Consider the following 18781-nt stretch of genomic DNA (forward strand, 5'->3'; position numbering starts at 1 on the left):
TTATCATATTCATTTTAGTATCGTCTAAAGTTACCATTATAAGAACAATCTTAAGTTATCATTTTCAGTGTTTTCTAAAGTTATATTGGTACCTTCTTAAGTTATCATTATTAGCACCTACTATAGTTATTACTATTAGACACCTCCAAATTGATCATTAGTATCTTTTAAAATTATTGTTATAATTACCTTCAAAAGCATAATTTTTAATACCTTTGAAAATTATTATTATTAGTACCTTTTTATTTTTTATAATTTGTACCTTCTTCATTGACTATTATTATTACATTTAAATTTGTAACTATTTGTACCTTCTAACGTCATTATTGATATTTTGTAAATTTATTATATTGTACTTTTTAAACGCATTAATAGCTAATAATATCATTGCTAGTACATTCTAAACTTATCACTATTACTACTTTATAAAGTTATAATTATTAATGCATTCTAAAGTCATTATATACCTTCTAGTTATCATTGTTATTAATGTCTAATTTTTTCATTATTAGTAGCTTTTTAACTCATTATTATGATGTTAGTATTATTAGTACAATCTAAAGTTCTCACTATCCTCACCTTAAGTACTACTTTTAAGTACCTTCTAGAATTAACCTTATTAATAACTTGGAAAGTTATTATCATTGCGTCATAAATTTACCATTACTAGTACTTTCTGAAAGTATTATTAGTATCTCCGAAAGTTATCATTATTAGTGTCTGCCAAATATTCATTATTATAATCTTTGAATACCATTATTAGTACATTCTAATGTTATTAGGAACTTATTTAGTTATCACTATCAGTAAGCATCATTATGAATACCTTTTAAAATTAGTTATTATTAGTATATTCTATAATTGTCTTTATTAGTCATTTCTAAACTTCTCATTATTATTACATATTAAAGGTATCACAAATATCACCTTGTAAACCTGTCACTACTAGTGTATTCTAAACTTGTGATTATTAGTATAATTTAAACTTGTCATTATTAGTACATTATAAAATTGTCATTATCAGTATATTCTAAACTTATCATTATTAGTACATTCTTAACTTGTCATTATTAATACATATTAAAGTTAACATCAATAGTACCTTCTAAACGTGTTATTATTAGTATATTTTAATCTTTTAATTATTAGTATATTCCAAACTTCTCATTATTAGTACACATCAAATTTATCATTAATAGTACCTTCTAAACTAGTCATTATTAGTATATTCTAAACTTGTCATTATTAGTATATTCAAAAATTTTCATTATTATTTCGCATTAAGTTTATCATGAATAGTACCTTCCAAACTTGTCATTATTAGTATATTCTAAACTCATTAATAGTATATTTTAAACCTATCATTATTAATACACATTAAAGTTATGATTAATAATATCTCCTAAACTTATTAGTATATTCTAAACTTGTCATTATTATCATCTAAACTTATCATTATTATATTTTAAACTTTCATTATTAGTACATATTAAAGTTATTTTTAGTAGTACCTTCTAAACTTGTCATTATTATAATATTCTTAACTTGTCATTATTAGTATATTCTAAACTTGTCATTATTTGTATATTAGAAAATTTTCATTATAGTTATATTCTAAACTTGTCATTATGAGTATATTATAAACTTTTTATTAGTAGTATTTTCTAAATATGTCATTTTTAGTATATTCTAAAACTGTTCATTATTAGTATATTCTAAACTTGCCCTTATTAGTACACATTAAAGTTATCATTAATAGTACCTTCTAAACTTGTCATTGTTAGTACATTCTAAACTTGTAATTATTAGTATATTCTAAACATGTTATTATTAGTAAATTCTCAACTTTTCATTAGTCTCAATTTGTCAATATTAGCGCACATTAAAGCTATCATTATCATTACCTTCTAAACTTGTCATTATTAGTATATTCTAAATTTGTCAATATTAGTATATTCTGAACTTGTCATTATTAGTGAATTCTAAACAAGTCATTATTAGTAAATTCTAAATTTGGCATTTTTAGTATATTCTAAATTTGTCACTATTAGTATATTCTAAATTTGTCTTTGTTAGTATATTCTAAACTTGTCATTATTAGTATATTCTAAACTTGCCATCAATAGTATATTCTAACCTTGTCATTATTAGTATATTCTAAACTTATCATTATTACAACACATTAAAGTTATCATTAGTAGTACCTACTACACTTCTCTATTATTATATTCTAAACATGGTATTATTAGTATATTCTAAAAAAAATTATTATTAGTATATTCTAAATTTCATTAGTATATTCTAAACTTTTCAATATTAGTATATACTAAAGTTGTCATTATTAGTATACATCAGTTATTATTAATAGTACTTTCTAAACTTGTCATTATTAAGATATTCTAAACTTGACATTATTGGTATATTCTAAATTTGTCATTATTAGTATAGTCTAAACTTCTCATTATTAGTACACATTAAAGTTATCATTAACAGTACCTTCTAAACTTGTCATTATTAATATATTCTAAACTTGTAATTATCAGTATATTCTATTTCCATTGTCATTATTAGTACACATTAAAGTTATCATTAACAATACCTTATAAATTGTCATTATTAGTATATTCTAAACTAGAAACCCATTCTGGCCTGCCGGAGATGGAGATGCGTGAGGTTTTATCCTTACGTTCCAGGACAAGATGGAGGCCAATGTAGGGACGGGTGTGAGCGTCCGTCCTCAAGAAAACTGTAGCTGGGCACCTGGTGCAGGCACTGATCTAGATATAACTGGATCACGGATCGCTGTCGAGATTATGAGGTCGGCGGCAGCCATGATGTTAGTACCAAAACAAAGTCGCGCCACGCGATCACTGATCTGATACAGTTACAGTTCTCGGCAGCTTTCGCTCCCATATACATATTCAACGATCATTTTACAATGCCAACTTGTGCTGCATTCAACTGCACCAACCGGAGAAAAGGTGGATGTGAGCAGTCCTTCCACTCGTAAGTAAATTAAGGTTTTACTACCCAAAATATCCCGATACCCATCAAGAAATGATGCGGCCATCAGGAGTCATAAAATGTTACCCACCAACTGTTTTGTTAGGTGTTGTCATGTTAATGCTTTGTATTTATCATCGTAAGAAATAGAGATCTAGCAGCAACCCATTTGTCACGAATGTAATCGTGGCAATAGCAGAATAGATATTTATCATTTAAAAATATCTTATAAGGCTCAAACGCTGTCCAGAGCTGTGTAGCTGTATAGAACCAGTTGTTCTTCCTGATTACATGTGTAGGCTTTTTCTATATTGTGAAGTGTGAGGAATTCATATTAGATGGGCTGAATTACTATTCGGGGCCCGTTCAAAAATTATGTAACGTTTTTTCTGGTGAAATTCGACACCCCCCACCTCATGTAACATTGCGTAACACTGGGTGTTACATCTCCCTGTATTACATAACACTGATTACAACTAATTACAACTCGGCACCCCCATCAAGTGTAGGCCAGATCCGCCAAACACCCCTCCCCCTTGACTTCTCACCAAAACATACTCATTTTTATTTGTCCTGTGTGAAATTGTTTACGATTGCATCAAAGAATGAAACATGGTATGATGTTTTTGGATTTTTTTGCTCGATATTTATTGCTCGATCTGTTAAGGATATGCTATTTCAGTGCATAATTTATGACATAAATTAATAAATGAATATAAATAACCATTATTAGCGTTGCGTAGCACTGTTGAAAACACCCCCACATCCTCGTAACGCATCGCATCTACCATGCACACACACACACACCCCCCCAGCGTTACATACTCTTTGAATGGCCCCTTACATGTTCACCACTTTAATGCGATATTTTACTATTTGAAACAATTTAGATCATAGATATGGCAATTTCTCTATCTTTCCACATGATCGACACAACCCCGGATTCTAACCTCATCGTCAATTTGATCAAGTGTATCGTCACGTGCTTCTGCAAAATCAGGCTCCATCATATCTCCAAATTGTATTCTCAAAAAGTAACCGGTGTCAAAGTGAGGAAGGAGTTATAAAAAAAAAAATTATTCAAGCACCAATAACGATAAGCAGTACAGTAATCAAATGTTATAGGGATATTTATTCCGTTAAATGCTATAGATCTATTATTATCCCTATAATATTTTGACTATATATCATTATCCCATTTGTTGTCTGTGTAACATTCCCTTGAAGTTATAATATATACTGGAATTATAATTTGTCAATGCCAACTCATCCATATACTGTACATGCACAAGTTTATGTATATAAATGGTTACTTCTGCCAGAGGTAATAAATATCAATATATTGTTTTATTGTGATGATACTATTTTGATATACACCTTGTATATGTATGTACGTACGTATGTATGTATGTACATGGAGGGCCCAGCAGCGACGAATTGTGTGGCCATTATATACCCAATCATGCTTGGATCACAGGCCACGAGAGTAACACGACAGCTCACATGACACTGATCTAAAAATGGTGTTATAATGACCGGCGGAGCGATTCACACTAGCTGTTTTGGTACTTCCATTATGGCGGCCATGTCCCGCCCGCTGGCCTCACTCCTGGGGCAGCCCACGGCCCGTATACGCTATCCAAGTGTTATATAGATCAGTGGGTGCAGGAAGGAGAGGGTGGTGGCACGGGCAAGTTTTTTTTTTTATTTTTTTTTTTTTTTTTTTTTTTTTTTTTTTTTTTTTTTTTTTTTTTTTTTTTCCCTTGACGAAGGCAGCTTCGGTTTTCCGTGAAGGGCGTTATCTGCCGTGCGCCTTACGCTAGGTAAGACTCGCAGGTCGTTGGCTTGAATATTGAGATTAGGGGACAACTCTTTGATGTACAATGCCTCTAATAAAGGGAGGCGTCTTACATCATTACACGTGTCCAAGATATCTGTGCCGTTTTCAAGGATTTCCCGCGTAAGGGTGACATTGTGGATTTGTTTCAGGTGTTTTTTCGGAGCTCCAGAAGAAAGATGGTACGAAAAGTCTTCGAGATAACTTCATGGAAGTCATGCCAATGTAGGAAGATGCGAGGGTTTCACAGTCCCCTCTATTACAATTAAACCTGTAAATGACATGCGATTTTTGAAGTGTCTCAGTGTGTTGTTGCGGACCATTCTTAAGGAGGAGATGGCTAGTTTTCTTAGACTTATAATAAATAATAAAATTTAATATTTTGTCAGGGTCTGTTGGCTTGATGTTTTGTTTTATTATTTTCTTAATAACTCCTTCTTCTTCCTTGTAAGCAGTGTCACCCTTACGCGGGAAATCCTAGAAAACGACACAGAGATTCTTTCTCCTACCACGATAGAGCAAGAACACACCAACGAGAAGACGATCACCATCGCCACTGAAGAAGGCTCGAGGGAGCCGAAATCCGGATCTGGCAACGATGACCGACTACGGTAGAGTCATCTATACTTTTCCAAAAGAGATTAAGACCTTTCTAAGGTATAGAGAAAATACCTTAAAGAAATTGATTAATACTAAACAATCCATCACATTCAACGAAACTTGCATATATATATATATATATATGTATATATATATATATATATATATATATATATATATATATATATATATATATATATATATATATATGAGAGACTGGGTGGAGGAAGAATATGCGAAGATGGGCTGGAACTTTTTATTGCAAGGAATGCGATAGATGGTACTGAGGGCGTTTTGGGACAGTCCTTTTTTATTCTTGGTCTTGACGATTTTTCCAATTTTGGAATTGGACGTCCTTGCTATTTTTATCCCACTCTTCCCAAGAAATCTGTCTATGTCTTCAGTTTTTCTAGAGTTAGGAACCGAAATATACTGTACCTTATTATCCTCGGACGATCTATCGCATTCCTTGCGGTAGTTGCTCATCTTCGTATTACGGCGAGTCAGGTCGAGGCGTCGAGAAACGCATAGCTGAGCACAAACGAGACTTGAGGTCACACAGGACGTCCAACTCACTCGTCCAACATGCTGACCGATCTGGACATTTGCCCCACTGGGATGGAGTCGAGGTTTTACACACGGGATTAAGGAGAGACATGAGGAAAACGGTTGACGCTGCCTACATTAATTATTATGAAAATATCAATGACAGAGAAGGTTTTGTTTGTTTGTCAAAGGCAACAAGTAAATTAATTATAAATACAATTGGGAAACGTATGCATGATACGGGAAAGGGAATCCCCAGACAGCCAGCGGGGTGACCTGTCCTTGTTCCCATCCTCGGATGTATAAATGTGTGGTCCAACTGTTTGTAGACGGCTTACTGAAGAAGACCGAGTCGGTCGAAACGTATAAGCAATAAAAAGTTCCAGCCCATCTTCGCTTATTCTTCCTCCACCCAGTCTCTCATCTGTCTAAACCATTCATCAAATATGTCGAGAGGTGGTGGAAGAGAGAAGATGTGGAAGGAATACTACAGACAGCGTCGGATCGCAAGTTACACACTCCGTGGACGGTTTCTTATGGACTGCCTAGAAGAACAGGTTCTCCCGGAATCAGCCCCAAGACAACTGAGAAGTGACAAACATCCTTTTACTGAAAGTGCAAGAGTTTACCTAGAGGAAGCGTGCAAAAATCTTGAGGATAAAGTGAACGAGTTGCACCATGATATAGATAGTCTCGCGTTACCCGGCTGGTTATCGCGTAAGTTAGCCAAGGAGTATACGGTTCAAAGTGTTAAGTTAAAGCGCGAACTAGCTCGTCTGTGCGAGGTCAGCGATTGGAACATAGTAGGACGTTTAGACCTGGTTCTAAACCTTTCAGACAGACGGTTATCCAGCACAGAAAAGCAAGTACTCTCACTAGGTTTAAAGTTTGACATCGGAGGTAACGGAAAAGGTTTCAATGAGTTCATAAACTGCAACTATAAGTGAAGGGATCGTGATGCGGATAAAGGCTTTACTCAAGGAGTGGTCGCTTGCTATAAAGCCTTAGCCCAATCTAACATTTGTGTCATTCCGAGGAGATATAAGGAGGCGCTACACACTTAGCCAGGACGATAGCATAATAATCTCTCAAGCTGATAAAGGTGGGGGTGTGATTGTTATGAATAAGAATGATTACTTAGATAAGATGCTAGATCTACTGAATGATCACACCACTTACGAAAGAAAACCGGATGGAAACGCGGACAACGAAGCAGAGAAGTTTAAGATCGAGGCCAGGAATATCCTACGAAAATCTGTCAAAGGTAAGAAATTGTTAGGCCTGTTGGAAGAGGCCCCGAGACCCCCCTTGATGCACGGCCTCCCAAAAGTTCATAAAACAGGAATACCTATGAGACCCATAACTTCAGGGATCGGGAGTGCTCCGCACAAGTTGGCCAAGCGTCTAGCCAAACCACTCTCTGGAACCCTTGGATCTATAAGTGACGCTCATTTGAGGAATTCCTCTGACCTCATCCGCAGGCTGAACGATTTAGATTTCCATGGTAAGAAGTTAGCTAGTTATGATGTGAAGGCCTTATTCACAAATGTCGACGTGGAGGAGGCGTTAGTTGCCACCAAGAGAGTCATAGACAGTCTTAGTAATGACGAATTACCAGTTCCCAGGAGTGATTATGTTAAACTTATATCCCTATGTGTAAAATTCGGTGTATATACGTTCAATGGTAAGGAATATAAACAACACAGAGGTCTCGCCATGGGAAGTCCTCTTTCTGCGGTGCTGGCCTGTCTTTTTATGGAAACATTGGAGGAAGACGAATATAGAAGGATCATGGGTAGAGGCACCACGTGGCTAAGGTATGTGGACGACGTTATTGTGATAGTACCGGAGAATATCGACATTGGACATAAGCTAGATAGACTCAATAGAGTCCATAAAGATATACAATTCACTGTAGAGATGGAAGACGACCACAAGTTACCATTCCTTGACACGTTGGTGCACAGGAGGGATGAAGGAGTAAGATTCTCAGTGTACAGAAAACCTACCAACAGAGATGACTTTGTGCACTATTTTTCAGGACACAGCGAGCGAGTGAAGACCGGCGTGCTCATAGGCTTCTTCCTCAGAGCTTTTAGAATTTGCAGTGAGGAATTTTTAGAAGATGAATTAGCCTACATAACTAATGCCTTTAGGAAATTAAAATATCCAGGTGGAATGATCAAAAAGCTGAAAGGAGTAGCTAAGAACATTTTCATAAGACCAAATGTCCAATCGTCCGAGGATAATAAGGTACAGTATATTTCGGTTCCTAACTCTAGAAAAACTGAAGGCATAGACAGATTTCTTGGGAAGAGTGGGATAAAAATAGCAAGGATGTCCAATTCCAAAATTGGAAAAATCGTCATCAAGACCAAGAATAAAAAAGGACTGTCCCAAAACGCCCTCAGTACCATCTATCGCATTCCTTGCGGTAGTTGCTCATCTTCGTATTACGGCGAGTCAGGTCGAGGCGTCGAGAAACGCATAGCTGAGCACAAACGAGACTTGAGGTCACACAGGACGTCCAACTCACTCGTCCAACATGCTGACCGATCTGGACATTTCCCCACTGGGATGGAGTCGAGGTTTTACACACGGGATTAAGGAGAAACATGAGGAAGACTGTTGAAGCTGCCTACATTAATTATTATGAAAATATCAATGACAGAGAAGGTTTTGTTTGTTTGTCAAAGGCAACAAGTAAATTAATTATAAATACAATTGGGAAACGTATACATGATACGGGAAAGGGAATCCCCAGACAGCCAGCGGGGTGACCTGTCCTTGTTCCCATCCTCGGATGTATAAATGTGTGGTCCAACTGTTTGCAGACAGCTTACTGAAGAAGACCGAGTCAGTCGAAACGTATAAGCAATAAAAAGTTCCAGCCCATCTTCGGTTATTCTTCCTCCACCCAGTCTCTCATCTGTCTGAACAATTCATCATATATATATATATATATATATATATATATATATATATACATGTTATATATATATACACATATATACATATATATATATATATATATATATATATATATTATGCATATATACATATTCCACTATGATAGTACAATTGGAAGTATACAAACGCGGGAAAGTTTGTATACTTCCAATTGTACTATCATAGTGATGGGTTCAACGCAAAATTTCATGTATATATATATATATATATATATATATATATTTATATATAAAAATATATATAAATATATATATATATAAAAATATATATACATATATATATATACATATATATATACATGTACATATTCATATATACATATTCCACTATGATAGTACAATTGGAAGTATACAAACGCGGGAAAGTTTGTATACTTCCAATTGTACTATCATAGTGGAGATGGGTTGAACGCAAAATTTCATGTATATGTATGTACTCGAGCATACAAATATTTATAAGGAATATTGGGCTTGACTTATATCTCTCTTGATAGTGTAGTTGGTAAGTCACTGCGTCACTTGTCATGTGATAGCTGAGTTCGAGTCCTCGGCAGTACCACATTTTAATTTCTGGTTGTGGCCTCCATTGGGTCTCCCGATGTTTATAGCTTAAAATTAAAGTGAATTGTGGTTGTTAAAATGTATCTCTAATCACTGGGACCCATTCAGTGTTGTACACACACACACACACACACACACACACATATATATATATATATATATATATATATATATATATATATATATGTATATATATATATATATGCGTGTGTGTGTGTGTGTGTGTGTGTGTGTGTGTGTGTGTGTGTGTGTGTGTGTGTGTGTGTGTGTGTGTGTGTGTGTGTGTGTGTGCGTGTGTGTGTGTGTGTGTATTTACCTAGTTGTATCTACCTAGTTGTATTTTGCGGGAAGGGGAGCTATGCTCGTTGTGTCCCGTCTTTGTATATCGCATTGTCTAATTTGCTCTTAAACTCATGAATGGTTTTTGCGCACACTATTTCTTTTGTCCAGTTTGTTCCAAGTGTTCACCACTCTATGTGGAAAACTGTTTTTCTTCATATCTCTTCTGTAGCTATGTTTTTTTTTTTCCATGTCCTCTTGTGTTTTTCTTGTCCCAGTTTAACAAGTCCTCTATCGAGTATTTCTGTACCCTTCATGATTCTGTAGATGGTCAGTAGTTCACTTCTCTCTCTTCTTTGCTCCAGAGTCCGTAACTCCAGTTTAGCCAATCTCTCCTCATATGACAAGTTTGCAAGTGCAGGGGCCATTTTTGTGGCTGCTCTCTGGATTCTTTCTATTTTCTTTATATTCTTTTTGGTACTGGGTGACCACAATGTCGCCGCATATTTTAGTCTAGGCCTTATCAGTGTGACCAATATTTTTTTAAGTGATTTTTTTCATCCAAATACATAAATGCCACTTTTATTGATCTTAGCAAATTGTAGGATTCTCCGACAATTTTGTTTATCTGTTTATCATAGGATAAGTCGTTTGAGATTATTACACTCAAATCTTCTACGGATCTCTTTGGTTCCAATTTTATATAATCCTGATATTCTATTTTTACTTTTTCCAAACTCCATTATGCTACACTTGTTAATATTGAACTCCACTTCCCATTTCTGACTCCAGTTCCATACCTTATTCAGGTCTTCCTGCAAAGATTCGCAATCCTTTTCGGTTTTTATTTTCCTTAACAGTTTGGCGTCGTCTGCAAAGAAGTTCATGTAACATTTCACACCATCATCCATGTCATTCACATAAATAGCAAACATTATTGGAGCCAATACAGATCCTTGCGGTACTCCACTGATCACCTCTTTCCAACCTGAATATTTTTCTCTGAACACTACCCTCATCTTTCTACCAATCAGGAAGTCCTCCATCCGTTTTAGTAGGTTCCCTTGTATCCCTCCTATATGTTCCTGTTTTTTTTAATAATTTTTGTGTAATACTTGTCAAAAGCTTTTTGTAAATCCAGGAAGCCACAATCAGCCAATCCATTCCCTTCCTGCACTATGTCTATTAATCTTGAGTAGAAACATATTAAGTTTGTGGTGCATGATCTTCCATGTCTAAACCCAAATTGTCTTGGGTTTATTATATTATTTTCTTCCAGGTGTTTTCCCATCTATTCTTGATTTTCTCACAAAATTTGGCTACAGTGCTTGTTAGTGAGACTGGCCTGTAGTTAGTTGGTTCTTCCATGTTTCCTCCTATATATATTGGTACAATGCTAGCATTTTTCCAGTCTTTTGGTATTTTTCTTTCTTTAAATGAGCAACTTATTATGTAATGTATTTTGTCCGTTAGTTCTTCTTTGCATTCTTTTAGAATCCAATTTGCAATTCCGTCCGGGCCATGTGATTTCCTGACGTCAAGGTTTGATAGGTGTTCCATTATTTCTTTTTGTGTTATTTATATCTCGCTCATGGGGGGAGATTGCCTTTCGTTTCCTTCGTCCCAATATTGTGCTTTCTCTCTAATGAAAACAGATTTGAAGTGATTATCCATGACTTCGGCCATTTCTAATTCTTCTGTGCATTCTATATTCCCTTGGCGTAGTTTCACCATTTCATGTTTGTTTTTAAGTTTACCATTCACGTATCGATAGAATAGTTTGGGTTTCTCTTTGCACTTATTTATGTGTGTGTGTGTGTGTGTGTGTGTGTGTGTGTGTGTGTGTGTGTGTGTGTGTGTGTGTGTGTGTGTGTGTGTGTGTGTATTTACCTAGTTGTATTTACCTAGTTGTATTTTACGGGAAGGGGAGCTATGCTCGTGGTGTCTCGTCTTTATATCTCATTTTATCTAAACTATTTTTAAATTCGTGTATTGTTTTTGCACACACCACTTTCTCATCTAACTTATTGCAAATGTCTATTACTCTGTGAGGAAAGCTATTCTTTTTCAGATCTCTTCTATAGCTGTCTTTCTTGATTTTCTTTCCGTGTCCTCTTCTATTTCTTTCATCCCATTTGATCCTCTCTATCAATAATTTCTTTGCCTTTCATGATTCTGTAAATAGTTATCAAATCTCCTCTCTCTCTTCTTTGCTCTAGTGTCTGTAGTTCAAGTTTTGCTAGTCTCTTCATATGATATTTTTGAGTGTTGGTGCCAATTTTGTAATTGCTCTTTGTATTCTTTCAAGTTTTGTTATACATTTTTTTGTATTTGGTGACCACATCGTTGCTGCATATTCCAATCTTGGTCTTATCAAAGTAATTAATATTTTCTTCACCATTTCTTCATCCAGATATGTAAATGCCACTTTGATTGTTCTTATCAAATTATGAGTTTCTCCAAAAATTTTGTTTATATGTTTCTCAGGTGACATATTATTCATAACAATGACTCCCAGGTCCTTCTCATTTTCTACTTTTTTTATTCCTTCTTCTCCCAATTTATATGATCCTTCTATTCTTTTTTGCTTTTTCCAAATTCCATTATACTACACTTTTTTGTATTGAACTCCATCTCCCACTTCCTACTCCATTCCCATACTTTATTGAGATCACTCTGTAGCGACTCACAATCTTCTTCCGTGTTCACTTTTTTTTTAACAGTTTTGCGTCATCTGCAAAGAAGCTCATGTAACTTTCAATTTCTTTATATATATCATGAATATATATAGCAAAAATTATTGGGGCCAAAACTGTTCCTTGGGGAACACCGCTTATTACTTCATCCCAGTTAGAGTGTTTGTCTCTTATCACTATCATTTTTCTTTCTTGCAAAATGTCTTCCATCCATTTAAGCAGTTTGCCCTGTATTCCTCCTTCAGTTTCTAATTTCTTAAGTAACTTCTTATGTGGTACTTTTTCAAAGGCTTTTTTTAGGTCTAGAAATGCACAATCAGCCCATCCATCTCTTTCTTGTATTATATCTTGTGTGTGTGTGTGTGTGTGTGTGTGTGTGTGTGTGTGTGTGTGTGTGTGTGTGTGTGTGTGTGTGTGTGTGTGTGTGTGTGTTTACCTAGTTGTATTTTACGGGAAGAGAGCTATGCTCGTAGTGACCTGTCTTTGTATCTTTCAGCATCAAGTTTGTTCTTAAATTCTTGTATAGTTTTTGTACTTGCTGTTTCCTCATCCAATTTATTCCAGATATCCACCAATCTGTGTGGGAAGCTATTCTTTTTCAGATCTCTTCTATAACTGTCCTTTTTAAGTTTCTTTTCATCCTCTTTTTTTCTTATATCCCACTTTAGTAAATAATCTCTATGGGGACTTTCATCCCTTTCATAATTCTGTAGATGGTCAGTAGATATCCTCTTTCCCTTCTTTGTTCCAGGGTTGGTAGTTCAAGTTTGGATAATCTTTGTTCGTATGTCAGTTTGGAGAGTGTTGGTGCCATCTCTGTCGTTGCTCTTTGAATTCTTTCTAATTTTTTTAATATTCTTTTTTAGTACTGGCTGTCCATAGTGTCACAGTGTACTCTAAATTTGGTCTTATCAATGTAACTAATATTTTCTTTACCGTTTCTTCATCCAAGTAGTCAAAGGCCACTTTCATTGATCTTAGTATATTGAAGGTTGCTCCAACTATTTTGTTGATATTTTTGTCCAGTGCCATGTCATTGCTGATAATTACTCCTAGGTCCCTTTCTTAGTTAACTTTTTTAACTTCCTTAGTACCAATTTTATATTGTCCCAATATTCTATCTTTATTTTATTTTTTTTTTTCAAATTTCATTATACAACATTTCTTGATGTTGAAGTTCACTTCACACTTTCGACTCCATACCAGATTTTATCCAGTTTTTTTTTTTTTTTTTTTTTTTTTGTAGCGATTTACAATCTTCTTCTGTACTTACTTTCTTTATTAGTTTTGCATCGTCTGCAAAGAAGTTCATATAACATTCCACACCTTCATCCATGTCATTTATATATATGGCAAACATTATCGGAGCCAATACAGAACCTTGTGGGACTCCACTTATCATTCCAATTATCTTCCCAGGTCGAGTTCTTGTCTCCAAGTACCACCCTCATTTTTATCTCATTCCTTGTACTTCACATATCATTTCTTGTACTTCACATATTATTTCAATTTTTCTTATTAGATTTTTGTGGTACTTTATCTAGATCTAAGAAGACACAATCTGCCCATCCGCCCCTTTCTTGTATTATTTCTATTAGCCTCGAGTAAAAGCAAATCAAGTTTTGTGGCACATGATCTTCCATGTCTAAATCCAAATTGTCTAAATCCAAATTCTCTTCTAAATGTTTAATCAATTTACCTTTGATAGCTTTTTCACATACTTTTGCTATTGTGCTTGTAAGGATGACTGGTCTATAGTTAGCTGGATTTTCCTTGTCCCCTCCTTTGTATATTGGTACAATATTTGCATTTTTCCAATCTTGTGGTACTTTTCCTTCTTAAAGTGAGAAATCAATTATCTATTGTATTTTGTCCATTAGTTCATCTATACATTCTTTTAATATCCGGTCTGCTCGTGACCCCTCAGTCTGCTCGTGACCTCAGCAAGAGAGCTCGTTTTTCTTCACAGACACCAGCTAGCGAATACCTGTGAAATCTATATCTCCGAATAGTGTTAAGTGATTGTGTTGTGTTTTTGTAATTGTATACGTATAGCGCTATATAGTTATAGATATATGATAAAGTGTAGTGTTCTATTTAAGTTCAAAACAGTATTCTGTTATTGTACTCCAAAGGTAGGAGAAATAGTATAAGGTAAGCAGAGTAAGGTTCGTGTATTTAGTTGATTAGAGACCGTTTTTTTTTCTCTCTCTCTCTCTCTCTTTGCCGTTTGTATTGCTAAAGGAGGAGCGAAATGGCTTGTGAAGGTTGTGTGAACCTGGAGTACCGTCTCAGGATGTGTGAGGAGGAAATTCGTCTTCTCGAGTACGTTCTGTGAGAAGAGTGAACCCTCCCCACAACCCAAAGAGCGTTCCACTTCTTCCCCTTCTGTCACTGCCGTGAGCGAGTGGCGCTCCGCGGGGTCCCGTTTGTCGAGCCCGCGTTCGGTAGGCGTGTGCCCTGTGGAGCAACCGCTGGCTCTAGCCAATCGTTTTGCTCTGCTGGAGGATGAAGTGGCTGAAAATCAGGAGTTCTTGGTGGTGGGGGACTCCATGGTGCGAGGCTATGACGACATCCTGCAGCGGAAGACTAAACGACGTTGCAAGCTTGTATGTCAACCGGGCCGTGGGATCGCCGATTGTACCCAGTCCATCAGGGAGCAAGGACGGACGAACACGGTTACGATTGTTCATACGGGAAGTAACGATGTAGGTAGGGTGAGATCAGAGGAACTTGTTCGGAATTACAGGGTCCTCCTTCAGGAGATGAAGGAACGTGGGAGCCGTCACGTAGTCTGTGGGATCCTCCCGAGGATCTACGCAGGCTCGTGTTGGAACAGTAGAGCCATAGGGAGCAAGGACGGACGAGCACGGTTACGATTGTTCATACGGGAAGTAATGATGTAGGTAGGGTGAGATCAGAGGAACTTTTTCGGAATTACAGGGTCCTCCTTCAGGAGATGAAGGAACGTGGGAGCCGTCACGTAGTCTGTGGGATCCTCCCGAGGATCTACGAAGGCTCGTGTTGGAACAGTAGAGCCATAGGGATCAATGATAGGATATCGCAGTTGTGCACACAATTGGGATACCACTATCTTGATCCTTGGTATCTCTTTTCCAGGCGTCATGACCTTTACGCTTCTGATGGGATCCACCTTAGCCGCAGAGGCAAAGATGTTCTTACAAACCTCATTGTGGGAGTTTGTAATGAACTAGTTCCTTTTTTGGGGTAGAAGCCCAAAGGGAAGGGGAAATAGAGTGTACTTGGGAAAACAAAGTAGAGTATAGCTTTAATGTAGAACAATATGCCAGTATAGGACAAAATATAATTTTAGGATGTAATGTCGTTAGAGGACGAAATGTTACATTAGGATGTAATGTCAAAGGACAAAATGTCACAATGAGATGTAATGACAGTGGAGGACAAAAGATCACGATGGGATGTAATGATACTGTAGGAGAAAATATCAAGGTAGGATATAATGTCAGTGGAGAACAAAATATAATTTTAGGAAGGGATGCCGGACAGAATGTCAATAAAGGCCAAAATATCATGATGGGATGTAATGACAGTAGAAGACAAAAGATCACGATGGGATGTAATTATAGTGGAGGAAAAAATATCACGGTGGGATATAATGTCTCTGGAGGACAAAATATAATTTTAGGAAGGGATGCCGGGCAGAATGTCAATGAACGACGAGAGGCAGGTGTGAATCACGGTGACGTAGGGGGACAAAGTGTACAAAAGAGATCGGATGACCGTGAGCGATCAGATGTTCGTGATGGGGAAAATGTTAATGAGGCATTGAATGTCAATGAAGGACCAAATAATAATATAGAGCAAGATGTTAATAAAAAAAATTATAATGTAAGACATGATATTGAAACTCAAAATGTGTCAAACAGAAATAATCACGAGTTTCTTAAAACCATGTACTTTAATGCTAGTAGTATTAGGAACAAATTTCAAGAAATACAGGCGTATGTCAAAAGCGAAAATCTCGATATAATAGGAATAACCGAGACATGGTTAAATGGTACAGAGTTCGAAGCTGAATTTAATATTGCAGGATTTAAACACTTTCATCAGGATAGAAACCACAAGAAAGGTGGGGGTGTTCTGCTGTACGTTAAAAACAATGTCCATGCTGGTGTTTTAGAGAAAGTGAAACAGGATGCATATGATAGTTTGTGGGTTGAGTTAACCCAAACAAATGGACAAAAAATGCATGTAGGTGTAATATATAGGCCAAAGACATTATCATTAGCAGACGACAAACTGGTATTTCAAGAACTGTCTAGTTTCTGCAACCGGGATTTATTGATAATGGGTGATTTCAATTTTACTGGATGACCCTTGAACATGGGTAGTCGCTTGATTGATTTTCTTAGTGACAATTACTTAATTCAGAATGTAAAAGAGCCTACAAGATATGGAAACTTACTCGATCTATTGATCACCAGCCGCGAAAGCATGATAACTGATGTAGAAGTCGGTGAAACTGTTGCAAATAGCGATCACAACTTAGTTAGATTCAAACTCCTAAACAATTTTAGAATACATTCTTGTCTTTCTAAAATACCCGATTTCAGTAAAGCTCAGTTCATAGGACTACGTCAGGAGCTTCAGCTTACAGATTGGGAGGCAAAATTAAACGAAAGACCTGTAAATCAGATGTGGGAAATATTTCAAAATACGCTTACTAAGATGATTCATACTTACATTCCTTTTAAGGACAGACGTTCCCCAAATCAGGCTCGCCCAAAGTGGCTCGACAAAGAAACTGAAAAAAGTATTGCTAAAAAAGACAGGCTTATAAGAAATATAAATGCTCGGGTGCATCTAATGACTATGAAAGTTATGTATCAATACAGAGAGATAAAAAAAAAAAAAAAAAAAAAAAAAAAAAAAATAACCGACAATACGAATTAAACATCGCTGTTAAATCCAAAGAGAATCCCAAAGAATTCTATAGTTACATTAGAGATAAAAAGGTTATTAGGAATAACATTGGTCCACTATTATCTGCTGACAGTCAACTTGAATATTCAAATGAAATAATGTGTAGTATTTTCAACAATTATTTTAACTCGGTATTCGTAAACGAAACACCTCAAAGTGAGCTCCAAACTGAAACCTGTGAAAAGTCTAGGGTAAACTTACTCACTACGTAAACATAACAAAAGAAAAAATTAAAAGGTGTACAGAGAAACTCAAAGTTAATAAAACACCAGGGCCTGATGGTTGGCATCCAAGAATCTTAAAAGTAATGAAAAATGAGATTGTTGTTCCATTAGAAATTATTTTCAAGAAATCCATCATATCCGGAGATGTCCCAAGAGAATGGAAGCTAGCTAACATTACTCCCATATTCAAAAAAGGTGACAAAAAGAAAACAAATAACTATAGGCCTATAAGTTCGACTTCAATCGTAGGAAAAATAATGGAAACTATCATCAGAGATGCTATCAAACATCATTCAGAAAGTAACCGTTTGATAAATGATAGCCAGCATGGTTTCAGATGGAAACGTTCTTGCGTGACTAGCTTACTCGAATTCTACAACAGAGTTATCTCGAATTATGACAAAAGAAACAAAATAGATTTAATATATCTAGACTTTGCAAAAGCTTTTGATACCGTCCCCCACGAAAGACTACTTACTAAATTAGCTTCACACGGAATAAGTGGTAGCCTATTAAGTTGGACTAGTAATTGGTTGAATAATAAAAAACAGAGTTGTTTTAAATGGAAAAACTTCTAGATGGCAAAATGTTACAAGTGGAGTTCCTCAGGGTTCCGTTCTAGGGCCACTTCTATTCATAGTATATATAAGTGATAAAGACCATGGACTAAAATCTACTGTTTCCAAATTTGCTGATGATACAAAACTGTGCGGAATGGCAAATGATCACTTAAATCAGTTAGATATTCAAGAAGATTTAGATAAATTACAGCAATGGTCTGAAAAGTGGCTAATGAATTTTAACACAAGTAAATGTAAAGTAATAAACAGAGGTAAAAATAACAGTAAGTACGATTACAAGATCTTTCTGTCCTTCCTCCCAATTTTGTGTAGTTTCAATTGTGAATACAGATTTAAAATGTTTGTTCATAATTTCAGCCATTTCTACATCATCTATATATTCATTGTTCCCTTGATGCAGTTTCCCTATTTCATGTTTATCATTTAGTTTGTCATTCACATACCTGTAGAATAGTTTAGGTTAGTTCTTGTAATTTTCAATTATATCCTTTTCATAGTTTCTTTTTTCTTCCCTCCGTAT

The sequence above is a fragment of the Oratosquilla oratoria genome, chromosome 13 (genome assembly GCF_046742065.1).
Source record: "Oratosquilla oratoria isolate Oo_2021 chromosome 13, ASM4674206v1, whole genome shotgun sequence".
Taxonomy (NCBI): Eukaryota; Metazoa; Arthropoda; class Malacostraca; order Stomatopoda; family Squillidae; genus Oratosquilla; species Oratosquilla oratoria.